At 33.3% G+C, this 21,969-nt stretch overlaps 1 protein-coding gene and 1 pseudogene across 1 annotated transcript in view; both read left to right on the forward strand.

Annotated features, from left to right (window-relative positions):
- The window catches only part of LOC114333649 (follistatin-related protein 5-like), a 523,352-nt gene that overhangs the window by 135,656 nt on the left and 365,727 nt on the right, over positions 1-21,969 (forward strand). The window lies entirely within an intron of this gene.
- On the forward strand, positions 13,672-14,221 carry LOC114333358 (mitochondrial import receptor subunit TOM20 homolog B-like; annotated as a pseudogene).

The following is a 21,969-nucleotide window of genomic DNA, read 5'->3' on the forward strand; positions in this document are numbered from 1 at the left end:
CTCATTTCTGAAGAAATAATATTACAAAAATGATACATATATATGAAATATGTTCATTGAAATTTTTTCATTGTTATATAAATATAATAATAATAATGTTACTTCTTATTATACAATATAAAACTTTTTCTTCTTGTAGTGACTATCCGTTTTGGATGTTGGCGACCATCATGGCAATCTGTACTTGCACACTAAATCGGTACTGCTGTTCTAAAAAGATTTGTAGTTGTTGTGTTGAACGACGTACGTAAATTTTCTAGCAAGGTAATCCTTCGCCTTCCTGGTTCTCAGTTTCCAAATCGGGTTTGCCAAATTGCCATGATGGTCGCCAACATCCAAAACGGATAGTCACTACAAGAAGAAAAAGTTTTATATTGTATAATAAGAAGTAACATTATTATTATTATATTTAAACAATGCAAAAATTAAAAATATAGTTATATGTATCATTTTTCTCATTTTTGTAATATTATTTCTTCAGAAATGAGATTTCACATATAAAAGTTTATCAAGAAAACAAATACAGTGGTAAATACACTGTATATTATAATGGTAATATTATTAAATTGTTTTCCGTCAAAATTTAATACAAGTTAGGTAAAAATTTTCCGAGCGCGCGGATTTGAAGCGAGCCGGGCGGTTTGCAAAATTCGGCCGCTTGCAAAAGCACCGATTTTAAAAATAATTTTTAATAATTAAATGTAATTATAGTTTATAAAAATTTTTATTTTAAGATAATATAAATCTTTCTTTAGTCAAGGACTGTAAAATAATTTCTTAATTGTTATAAATAAAGGCACTACGATTTAAGAAAAAATAAACAATTATCTCGGCTTCAGTTAGTTGTAATTTTTTTATATTTTTATATATCTTTGTTTCGTCTTTAGCAACAATAATCCGTAAGTTAGAAACTCATAGGATGTACAGGGCCGCTTCAGCTCTAAATGTTTATAACGAAATTTGTCCCCTTATTTTCAAACCCAAAAATTAGAGGTTTAAAAATGTTTTACGCATTTATTTACATCAGAATATAAAAATATAATTCTTTAGAAGGAGATTGGATGTTACAACAACTCTCTACGATTTTTTTTTTCAAAAAGTTATAGCCCCCGACATTTGACCTCTTGGGATAAACAATTTATAATATCTAAGCAACAAATTCGTTAATCCGGCCTTGCAATTTTTTTTATGTTTGAAATTGAAAGATCTTCATTTTAAAGCTTTAAAAAATAAAAAAAATTATTTTTGTACAATAAATAACGCAATTGTAAAAAACGGCCATTTTGGACCTTTCGCATGCTGTTTTGCAATAACCAATAAACGAAATTAAACTTACCATAGCTCAAATTGTAGGTTTTTTAATTTACTACAACTTTCTATTAAAAAGTTTTTCTCTAAAATCAATATCCTAAGCTGCAAAATTAAAAATCTTTAAAAATTGCAAATTTAACAAATGAAAATCGCAATTAAAAAAAAAGCTCACAATATTTTTGGTCACATTTTAGTAGAAGTTATTCCTGGCATCGTCCTTTACAACACCTGATAGGTTTCAAAAATTCCTGAATTATATCACGTTTTTTCACCCACAGCCTGGGGTATATGGGTATATTACACTAATTACAAAAAAGCTTTGACTGCATTAATCATGTAAGATTAATCGAGATATTAGTACAGTAGAAGACGTAGGCCAGGATGGATATATTAGAACGGAAAACGGCAATACCAATAAAATAATGTCAAAAGTGACAAATATGTGAGGCTTGCATTTTGTCTCGCTTGCTTTTTAATGTATAATATGTTGAACACATTATTATGAGACTCAAATCTGAAATCTATGATATTCACCTTATACGATCTGCTGTTCTTACGTGTTCATACCAAATTAAACGTGTTTCTTTAATATAGCTTAGGATGTCTTGTTCTACTGCAATTATTTTTTATCTCCTCATTTCTAATACGATCTTATTTTGTTACTCTACAGCTTCTTATCATGGACTCCATTTCGGTTGCTGTAATTTTGGACCTGTTTCAATTATTTTTTTTCGTTTTTTATTATGTACAGGGTGTTTCATTAGTAATTGTCCATAGAGTAACTGGAGAAACCTTAGCACAAAATATAAAGATTTAACCTAAAACACTTAAATAAAATATTCCTACTGACCGAGATACAGTGTGTTTTATTACAGATATCCTAAAATAATTTTAGCCCATTGTTGTAACATCTTCTAATATTTTTTGTTCAAACTTGACAAACGGTTTACACATGTTAGAATACTTTAAGTAGTGTTAAAAGATAGTTTTTCGCTGTTACCAGAGGCGTGCTGTAGGGATATATATTTAATTTTCCCCCTTTCCCCCTTTCCCCCTTTCCCCCTCACAATCTACGCCACTGTAGTAATAATCATTTTAGCATGTTTTTTATTCTTTGTTATTTTTTACGTAAATATCATCCTTTTGTCTCAATGCAATAGAGTGAGTAGTTTTCAAGTTATTTGCGCTTAAAAGTAAAGGATTCAATAATATTATGTATTTTAAACATTAAATCAGATTATGTGTTTCAATTACACATAATCTTATTGAATCCTTTACTTTTAAGCGCAAATAACTTGAAAACTACTCACTCTATTGCATTGAGACAAAAGGATGATATTTACGTAAAAAATAACAAAGAATAAAAAAACATGCTAAAATGATTATTACTACAGTGGCGTAGATTGTGAGGGGGAAAGGGGGAAAATTAAATATATATCCCTACAGCACGCCTCTGGTAACAGCGAAAAACTATCTTTTAACACTACTTAAAGTATTCTAACATGTGTAAACCGTTTGTCAAGTTTGAACAAAAAATATTAGAAGATGTTACAACAATGGGCTAAAATTATTACGACAGTGGCGTAGATTGTGAGGGGGAAAAAGGGGTAAAAAATAAGTATATATCCATACAGCACGCCTCTGTTAATAGCGGAAAACTGCCTTTTACCATTAGTTAAAGAATTCTAACATGTGTAAACCGTTTGGCAAGTTTGAACAAAAAATATTAGAAGGTGTTAAAACAAAGGGTTAAAATCATTTTAGGATATTTGTAATAAAACACTCTGTATCTCGGTTAGGAGGAATATTTTATTAAAGTGTTTTAGGTTATATCTTCATATTTTGTGATAAGGTTTCTCCAGTTACTATATGGACAATTACTAATGAAACACTCTGTATAGCCAGCTTCCTGAAATTTTTTTACTCCCAAAAATGTCTTATTTATCTTGATGTCGTTTACTAAATTGCCAAGCTGTCATATTGGCAGATTTATTGTTTATAAAATAGAACGAAACGCTATATACTATTTCCGGAATGGAATAAAGTATGGTAATACATTTTCAAGACTACAAATTATTGCTTACAACTGACATTCACAAGAGAATCTTTTAATTTCATGCTCTTTATGAGTTTATATCATATCATTTACTTAGTGTGACAAATGTGACAAAAAAAAAATAAAATTTATAAAAAATTAAATTATTGGTGTAATAAATCAATTAAGTAAGCAGGTTAATACAATTTACAGTTTGTCTTTTTAAATAAATAAAACAAAAGTATTGGACGGAATTTAAAAGTTTAAAGAATAATGTAGAGGGAATTGTCTGACACCACATTGTCAATAAAAAATGGGGTCATTCTTATCCTGGCTTAGGGGTGTAAGTAATATATAATCGAAAATACCTAAAAAATATGTCCCTTTTTAATCAAAAAATGACCTGCCGCTGGGTTTTAAAAAAATGTACTTTCTGATAATGAATGTCTTTCGATTTCTTTAGCTCACTCTGGATATATCTATAATATCCAATATATAAAAAACTAACATTTTTGATTTACTTTTTCTCGGAATAATTGAGGGTGTATTTAATAAATTATATACTTCAGGAAGAACTACCCCTCTCCTCTTCCCATTAAAATGGATTCCACTAGCTCTAAATTTTTCGCTAAAATAAAATATTTAATAAAAAAAAGGAGAGCTGGGAGACGGGACTTGAAAGTGCGATGTACAAATTTCAGGAATTTTTGTTTTTTCTAACGAGACAAGAGAGTCAAGCAAACCAAAAGTCGTTAGCTCTGCTGAGCACGTTTGAAAGAGGTCACCACCGCCATGCTGAATACTACAATTGCATCGCGTTCCTTTTTTTTCCCGGGAACCAATTTAAATACCGGGTATACGTTAGGGATAGGAATAAAAATGCTTTCAATTATTTTTCAGTTAACCGTTTTTGAATTTAACGTTTTGAAGTACGGTGGGGAACTAGGGAATGGTAATAAGGAATGCAGTAAATAAGATTATGTAATTGACAATATATTTTCTATTCTTTTTCTTAATGTACATATATACAGGGTGAGTTTTTATTGCGTCATTGATCCATAACTCCATTATGGTACAGAATAATTAAAAAGCTTATTTAGACAAAATGTAGGCAACGATAATCTCCAGGCTTCTAATATGCCTAATTCGACAGGATGATTATTAACTACGTACCGATCAAGTATAGCAATAATTCCGCACAGCAGACAAACAATTTTTTAAAATAGGAGACCCTGTATATTTTCTCATATTTAGATCCTTCTTAATTTTTTCTTCGTATAGTGGTTTACCTGTTGGCCATAACTGCGGATCCAACTCCATATCTTTGAACGATTTCTGCAGTCGACTCTGTTTCATCTACTATCTATGCGTTTTCTTCTGTTGTGTCTGGTTTCATGTAGAGCCAGAAAGGCTCCCTCTTTAAAACTTTGGTTTCACGAGTCTTGACCCAATTTACTTTCTCTTTCTCTGAGTTAACTTTCCTGTTTGTGATGTATTCCAATAGTTTCTCATAGCTATTTTCTATTTTGCTAACAACAAACTTGATTACAGTGTCACCACAGAACCAAGTTTTAAGCAGGTGGATTAACGTGATCTTTTATGTACTTTCTTAAACAGGATCCTATCTCTTGGGTCCTCTCTTAGCTTCATCATCATCATCATCATTATTTGGCTCTACAACTCTATGTGAGTCTTGGCCGCGTTTACTATTTCCCTCCATTGTTGTCGGTCCTGAGCAGCTATTTCCCATTGCTGTACTCCCATTGCTGTACTCCCATTTTGCGTAGATCGCTGGCTACTGCGTCCTTCCATCTCTTTCTTGGGCGACCAACTGACCTTTTTCCAACGGGCCTTTCCCAGAATGTGGCGTTTAGAAGTCTTTCGTCACTTGATCTTAGTACGTGACCCGCCCATCGTATTCTGTTTGATTTAATGTAGCGTACTATGTTTTCATCTCCGTATATTGTCTGGAGTTCATCATTGTGTCTTCTTCTCCATTCTCCTGTTGTCTCTTCTCTGCAAGGCCCATAGATAGTCCGCAGTATCTTTCTTTCAAGTACCAGTAATTTTGTTGTTTCCCGCTGATTCAGAGTCCAGGTTTCGCTTCCATACGTTATTGTGGGACGAATTATTGTCTTATATACTCTTATTTTTGCTGGTCTTGAGAGTATTTTTGATTTAAGTAGGGTCCTTAACGAGTAATATGCCCTGTTTCTTGCAATAATCCTGGCTGCCACGTCCTTTTCATAGTTATTTTCAGATGTTATGATCGCTCCCAAGTACTTAAATTCTTTGACGACTTCAAAATTGTATTCATTAATTGTTACGTTTTGTCTAACCCTTCATCATGACAGCTTCATGTTAAAGCCAAATATTAAAATCTCCCTTTCCTATGCCACCAATATGGATTCCAAGGTTGTACAAATTTAACTGTAGTTTGTAATATGTAATATGTTATCCCTGTCAGCCACTTTGGAAGAGGATGGGTCTTTTGTAGCCAAAAGTCATTAGCTCTGCTAGGCAGAAGAAAGAGGTCGCCAGGTTGAATACTACAATTGCATCGCGTTCCTTTTTTTTTCAGGGAACCAATTTAAATGCCGGCTATACGTTAAGCCGCGTTTACACGATGACAATTGGCGAGACAATTGTCATTGGACAATTATCATCACGTGGTTGCGGATTGTATGAGGCCAGTCCAGTTGAACGAGAAGATGTTTATATGGGGGGCCAACTATTGCCATTACAGTAGACAACTAAAACATGACCGACTGCTCGTCATCTGTTGTGTCCGGTGAGGACTTAAAACTAATGTTAAATCAGCTTTACCGGTCTACACTGTTCACACGGCGCCAATTGTCGCGACAATTGAGATTTCGAGTGGAGGGGAGGGGCTCACTGGGCGCAGCCCATTGTCCTCAGTCTACTCCCGGAGACAACTGAATTTTGGGCCAATTGTGAGGGCAGTTGGCAAGGCAATTGACCTGAAGTGTTACGACGAAGACAATAATTTCATGCCAGTCAGTTGTCTTCTGACAATTGTCTCGCCAATTGTCATCGTGTAAACGCGGCTTTAAGGATAGGGATAAAAATGCTTTCAATTATTTCTCAGTTAACCGCTTTTGAATTTAAAGTTTTGGAGTACTGTGGGAACTGGGGAATGGTAATAAGGAATGCAGTAAATAAGATTATGTAATTGACAATATCTTTTTTTATTCTTTTTTTTAATGTATACAGGGTGTCTCCGGAAATAGTGCGTTGCTTTAAGGTAGGGATATAATACACAATGTAGAACAAAAAAATCCTATTTAAGAACATTTTTTTCTAAAGTTAAGCGTTTCCAAAAAAAATTATATTGTTCTCCATATAAGCGAACTTTTATTTTCATAAAATTAACGAATGTGACATCACTGTACAAGAACTGTTTGTGACTTAGGTTATTGACACCAAAAATGTAGGTCAGACAGGTAGACACCTGCAAAATAGTTATACCTCCCTATGTGTGAAAATCAAAAGCAACAAGAGTTTGTTTATTTGTTGAGGAGGAAGACAGGGTTTAATGTAAATACTAGAGGCCCATGGGGCAACTATTTTTGAATTGTCTATCTTTAGATTTTGTATACATAGTTGTCAGATTTCAATTTGCATACCAAAATGTATTTTCGTTTTTTTGGCCAAACGGTTGAGTTTAGAAAAAAATGTTATAAGACTTTTTTGCTCTACATCGTGCCTTCTACCTATACCTTTAAGGAACGCACTATTTTCGGGAACACCCTGTATACAGGGTGAGTTTTTAGGGCGACATTGGTCGATCATTCCATTATGGTACAGAATATCCAAAAAAGTTTTTAGAAAATATGTAGGCAATGCTATTGCCTACATAATGCAATGGCTTAACTGCCGACTTTGCAGGTTATTTTAATAGACCAAGAACAGCTTCCCAGCGAACAAATTGATGAGTAATGGACACTGCTTCTTAACAATAAAATTATGGTTTCTTAACAATAAAATCTCATCTGCCGAAGATATTTTTATCTCCAAAAAATGCTAAAACGTCACCTGTATTGTCGAAGAGCCGGTACCCCTCACCACCGGACTGCGATGTGATCCTCTTAAATATTTCATTGTGGAATGAATTATATTTCTCACACACCACCCCAATTTCATCGGTAAAAATTCCCTCACGGGCTAAGACACTTAATGCTGAATACCTTGATTGGCGCTTTTTAGACGCAATTCAAAAGTGATTTGTCCCAGGAAATTGAGCTGGCTACAATAAGCATTTGGATTTTGTTTATTCCAATCGAAGGGACACTAAGTGTATTCGCCGAAGTTTGGAGACGTTATTCGAATGTCTATAAAAAACTAACATTCCAATTTCCAATATGCACATAAGTGAAAGACGCGGAATTAAAATCTTATACAGGATGAAATTTGAAATACGTGAATTAAAATCTTAGGTTTTTTTGGATCGTTACAATATGATTTCTTGTTATTTAACAGATAATGATTGTTAAAAAACTCTAATTTATTTTTAAAACGAAACAAGTAATTTTCAAAATTATTTTCAAGATTGCACTTTTTACTTTAGGATGTAGGGTGACATTTCATCCGAAAATGATACCGTAATATCCATCTTCCACGACAAAACAAAACCGCACATACACACGAATGGATAAGGGTACCAAACCAAAATTTAAGCCATTTTCCACGGAAATATATTCCAACGCAAAACTGTCAAGTGCAAACTATCAGACATCCCTAGAAACAGAAAATTTATGTGCACTGAGTAACACTTTTAAACTGCAAAACATTTGTGCTTTGTGCACGTATTTCTCTTCAGAATTCATGGTTTTTCTTTTTCTCTGCGATTTTTACTGTGTTTAGGCAATATTATTACAAAATCGATAGTTGAATATCCTGCTAAATGTGAGCTGCATACAGTCGAAATATTATAATAGTCGCTTTAAAATCGACGAGGAAATTCTCTCAAATAATTATTAAAGGGAAATGAAACAAATTAAATCGATTCTAACTACAAAAAGAAAATTCCAAAGGTAATGAATGAAACTAAATTTAGATTTAAAAAATAATAAAAACTGCAATAAGTGAGGAAATTTTCCTTCTTTCAAGGATTATTTAATTTTTTTTCTGTATTTAGTCCAAGTAATGAAGCTTGAAATAGGACAAAACCTCGCAATTTTTACAGAATGGATCGATTTGCTTGAAAATTTGAGAATAAGTAGTGGATAGTCCAAGGATCAAAATCTATATGATGCCGAAAGGCGCTTTTACCATGGGGGTGGTTGCCACTCCATCTCGTGGGTGGAAATTGTTTATTATATTTTGACCGCAAAAGTTAATAAAAACATTCATTCTAAGCAAAAAACGTTCTATGCATTTTTTTGATAAAAATTATAGTTTTCGATTTATTCGTTATCGAAAGTGTTAGTTTTATATGAAAAAAAAAACAATGTTTTTAATAAGTTTTCTGCTAATAACTCCAAAAGTTTTCGTTTTATCAAAACAACTTTATCTAACAAAAATGTACCTTTTAAAAAATTTTTCTGCTAATAACTCCAAAAGTTTTCGTTTTATCAAAACAACTTTATCTAACAAAAATATACCTTTTAAAAAAATAAACAAAACCATTTTTTTTATTTTATTTAAGACCAATAGTAATCCAGCTATACCATATTATATGTTAGCTCTTCTTCGTCAAATGTTAAATATTGTAGTAATATTGTAATATTTTGTTAAATAATTTACCTATTGTTCTTAGTTGAGAACAGATTGTAAATATTACATTAAAAAAATATTGTAGTTTCAAAGTCAAAAGACGAGAAAACTATGCATTTTTCGAGGATAACTTGTTCAATATAATTTAAAGCATTTAAAAATATCTCTCCATAAATAAAAAAAGTCTCTAGCTCAAAAATTAAGTGACTTAAAATGACCAGAATGCCATTCCCAATTTTTTTCAGTGAAAAAGTGATGGAATGCAATGTCCTGATCATCACCCTAATTAAAATTAGTCATTGACCTTATGTGGTCTTCTTTATTTATGTATTATTAATAGGTTCTAGAAGTTTGACCGGCTTAGAATGAATAGTTTTAAAAAAAAATGGAGTTAAAAGGGAATAACGAATTTTTGTAGTTTGGAAAAAAAATGGCTTTTCTTCAAAATAGAAATATTATCATCAGAGATACGAAAAAATGTTTAAATACAAAATTATAGCTTATTTTATTTTCAAGAACTTGGTTTGCAAAAATTTTTCTGCGGGCAAAATTGAGTGAGCTACTGACAATTAAAACTTGTAATAACATGCAAAAACCACCTTTACCAACCCTTTCAAAGTCACCTCTTTTTGCGACTGAGGAATTTAAAAAGATTTAATATTAATAGGCTTATAGATCTTGTAAAAACCTACAAAAATTTTTTTACCAAACTTTCTAAGATAAAAAATAAAAAAGTTACGGTTAATGTTAATGTTAAAGTTACAGTTAAGTTAATGTAAGTTAGCGGTGTTTTTAGTCATTGGCCTCATTCATTCTTCTTTATTCATGTATTATTAATAGATTCTAGAAGTTTGACTGGCTTAGAATGATTAGTTTTTAAAAAACTAGAGTTAAAAGCGAATAACGAATTTTTGTAGTTTTGTAAAAAATGACATTTTCTTCAGAATAGAAAGATTAGCATCAGAGATACGAAAAATGTTTAAATATGAAATTATAGGTTATTTAATTCCCAAGAACTTTAAATTTTTACGTTTTTTTCTAAAATTTAAATTTTAAAAATTGGTTTAAAAAATTTTTTTCTACGGCAAAAATTGAGTGAATCGTAAATGAGTATTTTCGAAAAACATTGATTTTTCGATATAAAACCAACACTTTCGATAGCGAATAAATCGAAAACTATTAATTTTATCAAAAAAATGTATAGAATATGTTTAGCTTAGAATGAATGTTTTTATCAACTTTTGTGGTCAAAATATAATAAAAATTTTCCACCCCATGGTAAAAGCGCCTTTCGGCATCATATAGATTTTGATCGTTGGATTATCCACTAGTTATTCTCAAATTTCCAAGAAAATCGATCCATTCTGTAAAAATTGCGAGGTGAAAAGCTTCGGTTCCTGGACTATAGTAAAAACTTCTACAACCTCTGCACTTTTTTTATTAAGTCGCACATACTTACTAGATCAGCGGTACTCAATATTTTTGAGTCATGTACCACCAAATAATTTTTATTATTTTTGGTACCACCTAACTGAAATACCTATCTAGCTAAGTGATCTAATTAACTATAATAGTGGTGCTGATTTTAGCTGTTTTTGCGTTTTGTGTACCAACTCAAATAATGAAAAGTACCACCAGTGGTACATGTACCACAGATTGAGAACCGCTGTTCTAAATCCTTTTTCATGGGGGGATCAATCACTTTTGTTTATGTTATCTTCTTAACCATTAACATGAACGATTTTTCTTGTCTAGTGCTTCCTTTCCATTCTCTTACTGCTGTGTTTTGTAAGTGTAAGTCTTCTTTAACTTCTTGCAGCCACTTTGATTTTGGTCTTTCCTTTTTTATTTCTTCCTCCTGGATTTCATTATATCACCGCATATATCACTGCTTCATTTCCTAATCACCAAATGTGACCAAGCCATCTAAATTTCTTTATTTTGTGCACGATATCTTCTTTCAGTGCTTTCTTAATTTCTGCCGCTGTTCTACCTTTATATTCATTTTGTTGAATGTAGATGCTGCTTATGATCTTAATGTAGAAGATGCTCAAAAGTGGACGGAATAAGATGGATTAGTCGAAAGAAACTTTCATGATTGTGTAATATTAGACAACGGTGTGGTTCCACGGTTGAAGAATTATTTCGCGCAGCAGCCGATAAAGAAAGGTTTCTGGAACTTGTATGCATGATGACGACCAACGTCTGAATACAGACACGGCACCTAAAGAGGAAGAAGAAGATCTGCAATGGTTGAGCTTTTTTTAATCTCTCGTATTATTGTCGCTTGTACAATAATCTTTTGTTATCTTATTCTGAACTAGAAATAAATACTGGAGTTGTCTCGTTTGTCACGTCATATTTAAATTTGTAAATATTGATGACTTAGTATTAAATGTATGAATGATTTCCTATTTTCCTAATAAAGTATTCTCGCCTGTTTAGTCCTGTCGCCCAGGGGGGGGGGGGGTACAACGGCCTCCTTAATTCAGATGGACTTACCTTAATTTTTTTATGTATTTTGACCCGTAGAACACGAATTTTTTGGGTAACAGTTGATCCGGATGTCGATAAGGTTATTATAAACAAAGAACTTGAGGAATTACATAGCAGCGATTTTTCGCAAAACAAAACATTTTTTTGTATTTTTTGGGTGATTCTCAGCAAAAAATGGTCTTACGTAGTTGTTTCGTAGGACGCATAGTTTTCGAGATAAACACGGTTGAACTTTCAAAAAATCGAAGAAGTGCAATTTTTGAACCGGAATAACTTTTGATTAAAAAATAAAATAGCAATTCTGCTTACTGCATTTGAAAGCTCAAGTCAAATTCTATCGGTTTTGATTATTTGCATTGCTAAAAATTAAGTTTTTATTTGTTAAACAAAGCTATAAACACATAGTGTTTCCCGGGCCCAATGCATGCGTTTTAATGTACGTAATCTACGTAGAAATTGTCTGTATGCGCGCCTACTCGTTTGATTTCAAATTAGAAATGCATTGAAAACATCATTCAATCACTGTGTGTTTATAGCTTTGTTTAACAATAAAAGAATTAATTTTTAGCAATGAAAATAATCAAAACCAATAGAATTTTATTTGAAGTTTCAAATGCGGTAAGCAGAATTGGTATTTTATTTTTCAATCAAAAGTTATTCGGGTTCAAAAATTGCAATTTTTCGATTTTTTGAAAGTTCAACCGCGTTTATGTCGAAAACTATGCATCCTACGAAAAAACTTGTAAAATAGTTTTTTTGCTTAGAATGACCCAAAGAATACAAAAACATGTTTTGTTTTGCGAAAAATCGCTGTTATGTGATTCCTCAAGTTCTTTGTTTATAAGAGTCTTATCGACATCCGGATCGATTGTTACCCAGAAAATTCATGTTCTACGGGTCAAAATACATAAATAAAACTTGGGTAAGTCCATCTGAATTAAGGAGGCCATTGTACCCCTACTGGCGACAGTACTAGTTATTTGTGTGAAGTAATACACATAATCAATTCGAAGGGAAGGAACCAGCGGGCTCTAGATCGAACGTATTTATCTATACTCCCCTTCTGATGGCCTCATATGTTATATAGAGGACTTCGTACGTGTAGAAAGCAGCAAGGATTTAAAAGTGTACAAAAATAAAACTTCTCTTCGTAGTTTCCTTTAGTGAAGATCTCCGTAAAACACGCTGTATATATAAAAAAGTAATTAACAAAGCAAAGAAACACCGTAGATTCGTCTAAATAACTAAGGTTAAAGAGGGTATTATCTCCAGCCGAAAGCGATATATCACTTTAGTTTTTTAAGGAAGTACAGAGCCGGGAAGTCTAAAGAGTCCATATATTACCTGTCTCTCTCAGCAGAGCAGCAAGGAAGGACGTGACTACGAATAATAATTATTCAAGGAAGAAAAGGATTAGAAATTGTTCTAAAACAGTTTCCTAGGGATTTTTTCCGGTGATTTATCGCGAGGAGAACTTTTCCCGAGAAACAGTAAAAATCAATTTTGTAGCTCGAGGATATTTTCGCTGAAGCCCGACGGAAATGCGTAGCGTAAGAAAGGGATGGAAATAGTCCGTATTGTGAGGCCGTTTCCGTGTGAAACAATTTCTGATTCGGTTTCTGTGCGGATTCCTGTTCAAAAATTTCCCATTTACACAAATTAAAAGATTAACTTTTTTGCCCCGGAAAATATTTTTTTACGTTTTCTTAGCCATTTTAAACAAAAAAGGTTTCTTTTCATTTTTATAAAACTACGAAAATACGCGTTTTCGAGGCTTGAAAAATGTAAATTATTATTTTTAAGGTAGCTGAATAGTAAAATCAAGGTAGGAAGTATAATCGGCATCGGCATATCTCGCAACAAGGATAAAAAAAAATACGTATAAGATGGAATACAACCGCGGACACTTGTTTCTGACTCATTAGTCGTCATCAGTATGGTACAGCCGAGTTAGAATAGGTGTATGTTAACTTGGGAAAGGATCACTACAGCAACAATGCAACCAATTTGTGGCCAAAGTGTTAAAAGACCAGGATTCCAGAGCAACAACTAACACATTTTCTTTTGCTTGTGTGGTGGTGGGGTGATGGACACTGGCATTTGAGGGATAATTTTGGAAAATTTTCTTAAAATGGTATCTCACCAAGCAATGATCAGTATATGTGCAGGCGTATCAACAACCCTATTTATCGGATATTGTTTTTACTTTGATAAACAGATGTACAACGACCTAGAATTCAAGAAAAAATTGAGGCAAAGGAGATGTGCTCGTAGAGATGCAGCTGCATCATCTGGAAAAAGATCTAGTACAGTGTTTCCTAACATTAAACATCATGAAGCAGTACAAAGATTTTTCTTGCAAGAAATCCAACTAGGAGAAGAGTTATTAGCTACTGACGACCTTGAGAATGGAGTAGACCATTTGGGTAATGCAGTTATTGTTTGTGGACAACCAAATGATTTACTGCAGGTTTCTTACAACAAACACTACAACCCAATGTGTTCCATTTACTTATCGAAAGACTGCCAGCTGTGGCACCTCGCCTCATGAAAACCCAAAGTGTCAAAGCGCTTCATTGCAAGAAGATGATGTTGAGTGATTGTAGATACCTTTTTGCTCTTTTACTAGTCTCATTTTGTTAGAACTGTAATAGATTCCTGTCATCCTTCATTGTTGCTGTATCAAAGTAATAAATTAGTTTTACTTGAGCAAGATCTCATATTTTGTATGTTATAAGTTTTTGCGGTTACTTGAAAGAATGAAATACAAAGTGGATAATTTATTGTCAGTTATGAAGATATGGAGAAAGCTACAGCTACCTGTTTGAAACGTTCCAAACGTTTGGCGTTTCTTTCCTCAGGTAGCTGTAGCTTCCTCCGTAGATGTGTTAGTTGTTGCTCTCGAATCCTCAGAGTCTTCTAACATTATTTCTACAAATTGGTGGCAATGCTCCTGTAGTAATCCTTTCCCAAGTTAACATACACCTATTCTAACTTAACTATACCGTACTGATGACTAATGAATCAGAAACACGCAGGGATAGAGAAATGGATCGTGAAAGGAGAAAGGGCGATTGGATATCTAAACACGATGCTATGGTCAAAAGAATTATCAAATCAAAGAAAACATCTCATCTTTAACCCATCTTTAAAAGTATAGTGCTCTATGGATGCGGAACATGGAAATTTACTAAATCCCTGGAGCGACATCTACTTGCATTGAAAATGGACTTCTGGAGAAGATCGGCTAGACAATGAAGGATGAAAGGATACAAAATAACCAAATTAGAATTATAATGGGAGTCAAGTCAACCATCATAGACGAATTTTAAAGGAGACAACTGATCTGGTATGGTCATATAGAAAGATGAATTGCGAAAACAAATTTTAAAATGGACGCCAAGGGAAGAAGGAAGGGAGGAAGGTCGAAACAATCCTGACTAGCTGGCATTCAGAAGGCAATGTCGGTGTTGTACAACACCTATTGGTATTGTTGACTGCATAACTTCCTGTAACGTAAACATTTCATTTCCCTATTTTGAATACTTAATTAATGCATTATTTCTAGGGAAAAAAATCTTTCATATTTTGTGAACATCTTTTATTTTTACTATTTGTACTTTTTACTGAAGTAATATTACAACTAGGTTACATTGACAGTTCTTGATGTCATTTCGGGTTGCTCTTGAATTCACTTGTCAGTTGGCCATTGAAATCCAATATGTGAGGTTTTCTCCAAAAAAAGTTCCAACCACGTGGGGAGAGTCCTGTGCTGCCCTGAGTAACATCCAGGTTTATCTATAACATCCGATGAATTTTATATAAATATGTAAAATATCTTTATTATTTACATTTAAAGGGTTTTTACCCTATACATTTTGGTGGCTCAGGCATGCAAATTTTGTAAGTATGACCTCTTGTTCTTGAAAACCTCTGTCAATTTTAACTTTTATCTCATTTAATTAGGTTATACTTAATTTTAGGGCTTTTAAACACTGATGATGGATTCCTTAATCCGAAAACGTTTTGTATTGTGACCCTTATTTAGGGTATTTTAATATATACCTTTTACAAGAAACTTGGTATTTTTGTGATTTATGGTATACAGCCAGCTACAGGAAGTTTATTTTCCTCGTGGATTTTATACCTTTTATGTTTAAAATGACCCAGAAATCCTAAAAAATATTTTCCGGGGCAAAAAAGGTAATCTTTTGGATTTGTTAAAAAAAAAATGATTTTAAAAAACTAATTTCTGCCCAAAAAATTCGCCTAGTACTCTTTATATTTATTTTACGTGGAGATTTTTGAAAGGAATCCACACAGAAACAGAATCAGAAATTTTTTATACGAAAACGGTTTCACAAGATGGACTATAGGTACAGTAAGCGAGTAAGAGAGAGCTGGAGAGTAAATGGTGGTATTGTGTCTGCCATGCGGATTTTACGTCCCGAATTTATGCCTTTTCAGACAAAAGGATTTTACTACATTATATATGGTGATAAGTTATTTTAATACTTCATAAAACTTTACGTTTCCGTTACACAGTTATGTCATAATTAGAATGTCATTCACAGAATGCCACAGACGCCTTATACTATCAGAAATGTGGCGTAAATATTTCGTCAACATTAAGCATTTTTAAATAAATCGAATGCAATGTGTTCAAACAAAAAATTTTGATAAAATACGTGGCAATCATCTTCAAAGTATTGCAATCTCTGGGGATTGGGGATGATGGTTAATGCCAGTGCGCTTTGAAAATCCTATTCTTAGCCAGCAAGATCCCAGGGTCGCCAGAGGTTCCTTGTTTTCTCACAAATAAAATATATAGAATAACCTAGTACTAGTATATAAGGAAAGATAATTTTAGATTTTATTTCGATACAGACACCACCACCATTCGCTCATGCACTTTAGAATACCATACTCAATAAATCCCAGGTATAATGCATTCAAAAGGTGTTTTTACCCACCAAAAATTAATGTTTATTTAAAAAAAATCATGACGCCGTGGTAGTTGCAAATTGCAAATGAACGGTACTTATAGTATTCTCCTATATGTAAAAACAAATTCAACTTGCTGTCTGTTTTATTTTCCGTTCTGCAACATTAAAAAAAATGAATTTTTTTTTGTGAAAGCTGGATTGCAAAATTTATTTTGCAAAATCTGTTAAACTGATCTTAATGAAATTTACAGCATTGTTTTATTATATCATTAAAGTTTTTCTAGGTGAAATATGAAGGTCCTAAGTGTAGCATAAATGGTTGAAAAACGAAAAATGCGAATACTTGTTTTTTATGGTTTTTTTTCGCAATTATTGCTATTTTGCAACAAGGGTGACAATTTTTTAAATTTTTATTTAATCCTATATTGCAGGAAATTTAATTACGCGACTTTTATGTCAGTGCAACTTTTCTCGGAAATGAATACTTTTAAAGTTATAATCAAAAAACGAAGGAAAAAATCGAATTTTTCCTTAATTTTTTGACATTTTGATTATTTAAACAATGTTCCGGACCTATTTAAGTGGGAGGATAACTCAAGTATTATTATATGAGTTATTTTCAAGCAATTTCTGCAAAAAAATATGAGTCACCTCTCAACATCCAAATGTACTAATATTTTTACAGATGCGCCCTGATCTAATAATAACACACTCATACTAGTAACCCATCACACTTCAATCCAGTGTAATCACAATCAAACATCGACACAAAACTATCCATCTGTGGCAGCTACCGCTCCCTGCGGTTACACTTTTCAATCCAAAGTACTTTTGCCACGGCAGAGTTCCAACTCACTCCATTGCATAACTGCCGTTTGAGTTCCTTCCCAGTTCAGTACACCGAGTGGAACTGCTTTCATGATCCTCGATTTGCTTCTTAAGTACACCCTCGGTAATATACTCTCGGTAACCACTCCTTCTGATTGGTACCCCCGCTGATTTCTACCAGCCAATGAAGCAAGTGGGATTTCGTACCGGATTTGGAACAAGTGATCACCTACAGAACATTAAAACGGTAATAGAAAAGACTATCGAATACAATCGACCACTCGTTTTGGCTTTTTTAGATTTCCATAAAGCCTTTGACACGGTAGAATTTGACAAAATTCTGGAAGCACTACAAGCATGCCACATTGACTACCGATACACAAGGTTAATTTACAATACATACAAGAACGCAACTATGTCGGTGAAACTACATAAAGACACGGACCATATCCCAATGGGCAGAGGAGTCCGACACGGCGATAACTTATTGCCTAAACTGTTTACCGCAGTACTAGAATATGCTTGTAAAAAACTTAACTGGGAAGAGCGAGGCCTGAATATTGACGGTAGAAGATTAACAAATTTGAAATTCGCAGACGACATAGTTTTATGCTATAACAACCTCAAGGAGATATGTACAATGCTACATGAATTTAAGTTAGTGTGTGCCAGTGTAGGTCTTAAAATAAACATCTCCAAAACAAAATTCATGACAAACCTAGTACCTAGCGGAAATATCAATATTGGAGACAACGAAGTAGAGCTAGTGGAAAAATACATATATTTTGGACACGAAATAAAGATCACAAGAGACAGCCAAACATTCGAACTACGAAGAAAAATAAACCTAGCATGGGCAGCCTATGGAAAACTCAAAGACATCTTTAAAAGCGATATACCAATTTCTTTAAAACGTAAGACATTTGACCAATGTGTGTTGCCTGTGATGACTTATGGTGCCGAAACTTTGACATCGACAGCTACAACTTCTAAAATGCTGCAAAGAGCCCAGAGGAAAATGGAAAGGTCAGTGCTGAGTATATCGCTTCGTGATTGAGTTAGAAATTAAGACTTAAGATGAACAACAGGAGTTACCGATGTAATTTCCCGAATTGCCACCCTGAAATGGAACTGGGCCAGACACGTCGCCTGAATCAGTGATGTGAGGTGGACGAAGAGATTACTTGAGTGGAGGCCGAGATTAGACAAAAGAAGTAGAGGAAGACCACCTACTCGTTGGACTGACGATCTCAAGAAAATATCAAGAAATTGGATGCAAAGTGCGCAAAATAGAGTACAATGCACAAAAATAAGGGATGCCTATGTCCAGCAGTCGACGCAACGGGCTGGATAATGATGATGAACCTCCACTCCTTGGTTCCATCGGAGAGGTGGCGTTGTGCTGGTATTGGAACGCGTGCGGTTCTCTGCTATTGATGTGCCTAACGCCAGGCTGAAGGCATATCGTTACAAGTTAATACATACTATATTTTAACAAGATATTTAATTACCCAAAATCGGTTTTCGAAAATATCTTCACACACATCCTGAAAACCTTCCGAACTATTTTAATAAAACTCAACACGCGCCACCGAGCCAAATTCACTCTAGTCGTAATTTAAAAAGGGTTATGAAAATTGATATGATATAGAAAGGGTCGCATATTAGAATCTATATTGAGTAGGTGGGTTTCCATGTAACAGCTTCAAGTATGGATAAAATATATTTAGTCCCGTTCTCGATGACAAAATAAATTTCCTACTTGTACCGATACGCTAAAGAATGTTTTCCGAACGGCTCGGCACTCGGCAGGTAGCTGGATAGGAAAATATCGAGCATATACCTATGAACAGACAATTTTCTAGGAAACAGGCCAAGCAAGGCAGTGCATTGATTTTTCCTGAGGTTGGACTGGCAAATTTATTTTTTAATTTTATTAATGCAACACAAAAGTACATACGATATATTTTTATTACAGAAGACATGAATTCGCTTTCACATTTTGTATTTAATCTTTGTAACCATAAAGACAACTTATTTTTTTTTAAAATTCCATTTGGTTCAGAAAATAACTACGTATTATTATATAACTACGTATATAGCCCAGTCGGGATAACATTTGACCTTGCATTACGAGCTGCTCCAAATTTTATTTTTCTAATCTTTAGGGGAGTCAACAGCAGTATAAATTTAAAATCTCGACTGAATTCGACCGTTGCGTTAGCCGCCATCTTGATTTTAAACGAGAACCGTTTTCGTTCAATATCTCCGCCATTTTCAACTTTTAGACAAAAAGTGTAGAAACTGACATTGTTGAAAATGCGATTTTCTATAATTTTATTTATTATAACTTTTTTCGTGCGGTCGATATTTTCCGAGTTATGGGGAAAAAGAATGACAGTTAAAGCATAATTATTTATTTATTGAATTATCTCGTTTATTCTTAGTTTTACGACAAATTTTAACCTATACAAAAATGAAGATAATTAAATTTTGTACAATTTTGATCTCTTTCATTTTCTTGATAAATCAATACTTAAGGTAGTACGTATGCGGTAAAGGCGCGAGCGTAAGACTTGATTGATTTTATAGCAATTGTTTTTGTTCAATATCTCCGCCATTTTCAACTTTTCGACAAAAAGTGTAAAAACTGAAATTGTTGCAATTACGATTTACTACAATTTTTCGAGAGAACCAGTGGCGGGACTACGAGGGGGGGGATGGAAAAATTCCCCCCCAACAGGGTCCAAAATTACAAAAAAAATGTTGAAATATTAAAATATGTTAGCTGACATGAAACTTAATTATCAGACAGATAAATACAACCAATCAAACCCACTGGTTAATAAAACTAAGTGAACTTAATGCATATAAGTTATTATTTATGTCTTTTATGTACTTAGTTTGGTTGGTGTTTCATTGGAAGTTTCAAAAATTGTATAAAATATAATTCTCTTTATTTTTGTTTATGTACAATTATGTCGTAAAGTTAATAATAAATGAGACAATTCAATAATTATGCTTCCCCTCCGCTTCCACTATTTTCCCCTTTAACTCGGAGAATATTGATCGCATAAAAAAATTGTGAAAAAGAAATTGTAGGAAATTCTGTTTTCAACAATTTTAGTTCCTATCATTTTTGTCGAAAAGTTGAAAATGGCGGAGATATTAAGCAACAACGGTTCTCCATTAAAATCAATATGGCGGCTAATGCAACGGTGGAATTCAGTCAAAATTTTAAATTTACACTACTATTGATCTCCCCTAAAGGATAGAATTATACAATTTGGGGCAGCTCAGAAACAATATTTAATTTAGTAATTATGCTCCCCCACCACTTTTTACTATTTTCCCACTTAACTCGGAAAATATCAACCGCATGAAAAAAATTGTTAAAAAGAAATTGTACGAAATCATATTTGGGACAATTTTAGTTGAAAATGGCGTAGATATTGAACAAAATCAATCGGGTGTTACGCTCGCGCCATTCTCGCATATTAACTACCTTACATATTAACTTTAGCAAAAAATGAAAGAGATTAAAATTGTGTAGAATTTAATTCTCTATATTTTTGTATAGAGACATTTTTGTCGCAAAACTAATAATAAACGAGATAATTCAATAATTATGCTCTAACTGTCATTATTTTCCGCCATAACTCGGAAAATATCGACGACACGAAAAAATTGTAAGAATAAAAATGATAGAAAATCACATTTTCAACAATTTTGGTTGTTATACTTTTTGTCGAAAAGTTGAAAATGGCGGAGATATTGAGCAAAAACAGTTCTCGTTTAAAAACAAGACTGCGGCTAACGCAGCAGCGCAATTTAGTCGAGATGTTAAATTTACACTACTATTGATACCCCCTAAAGATTAGAAAACTAAAATTTGGGGCAGCTCCTAATGCAATGTTAGGCCTGTTATTCGTCTAACCCGACTGGACTATTATGAGATCCTGTATAATGTTTCCAATGTTTGGCATGTTTGTAACTCTGCGAATTAAATTTATTTATTTGAACGAAGGTTTTTTATAAACATTTTAAAAACTTCGGCAAGCAACATTTAGTGTCTCTTCAATTAAAATAAACAATTGAGCCAAATGTTCATTTTATTCAGCTCAATCGACTTGGGCAAATCACTTATAGTTGTTTTGAATTGCGTCTAAAAAGCGCAATAAGTTGTTTTTGTGTTTTTTATTGTTAAGAAACCTATTATGGTTTCCTTTTCCATCTGTCTATTTATGGAAGTGACGCGAGGCAGTGCTTTTTAGTGTTTTTTCTGTCAACTCTCGAATGAAGGTGTATTATGTTCGCAGGTCGTTTTCTTGCATAGCTCTTTCTGAAATTTTCAGCTTTACAATTTACGTAACTCTTTTTATCTTTTTGGCTTGTCTTTTAACAGCTATATTTTTCCTTTTTTTTATTTCTAGCGCTTTTCCTTCTTCGTTTCTTCTTTGATTTTCTTTCTTCTATTAGTTGTAATGTGTCTCGGGTTATCCATATTCTGTTTTTTCTTTTTTTTATCATAATCGTTTCGTTTGCAGTTATTTACATTACCTCCTTAAAGTTCCTATTTATATTTCCTCACTGTTTCCTTATTTGGTGGCTTTGTTG

The sequence above is a fragment of the Diabrotica virgifera genome, chromosome 5 (assembly GCF_917563875.1).
Source record: "Diabrotica virgifera virgifera chromosome 5, PGI_DIABVI_V3a".
Lineage (NCBI taxonomy): Eukaryota > Metazoa > Arthropoda > Insecta > Coleoptera > Chrysomelidae > Diabrotica > Diabrotica virgifera.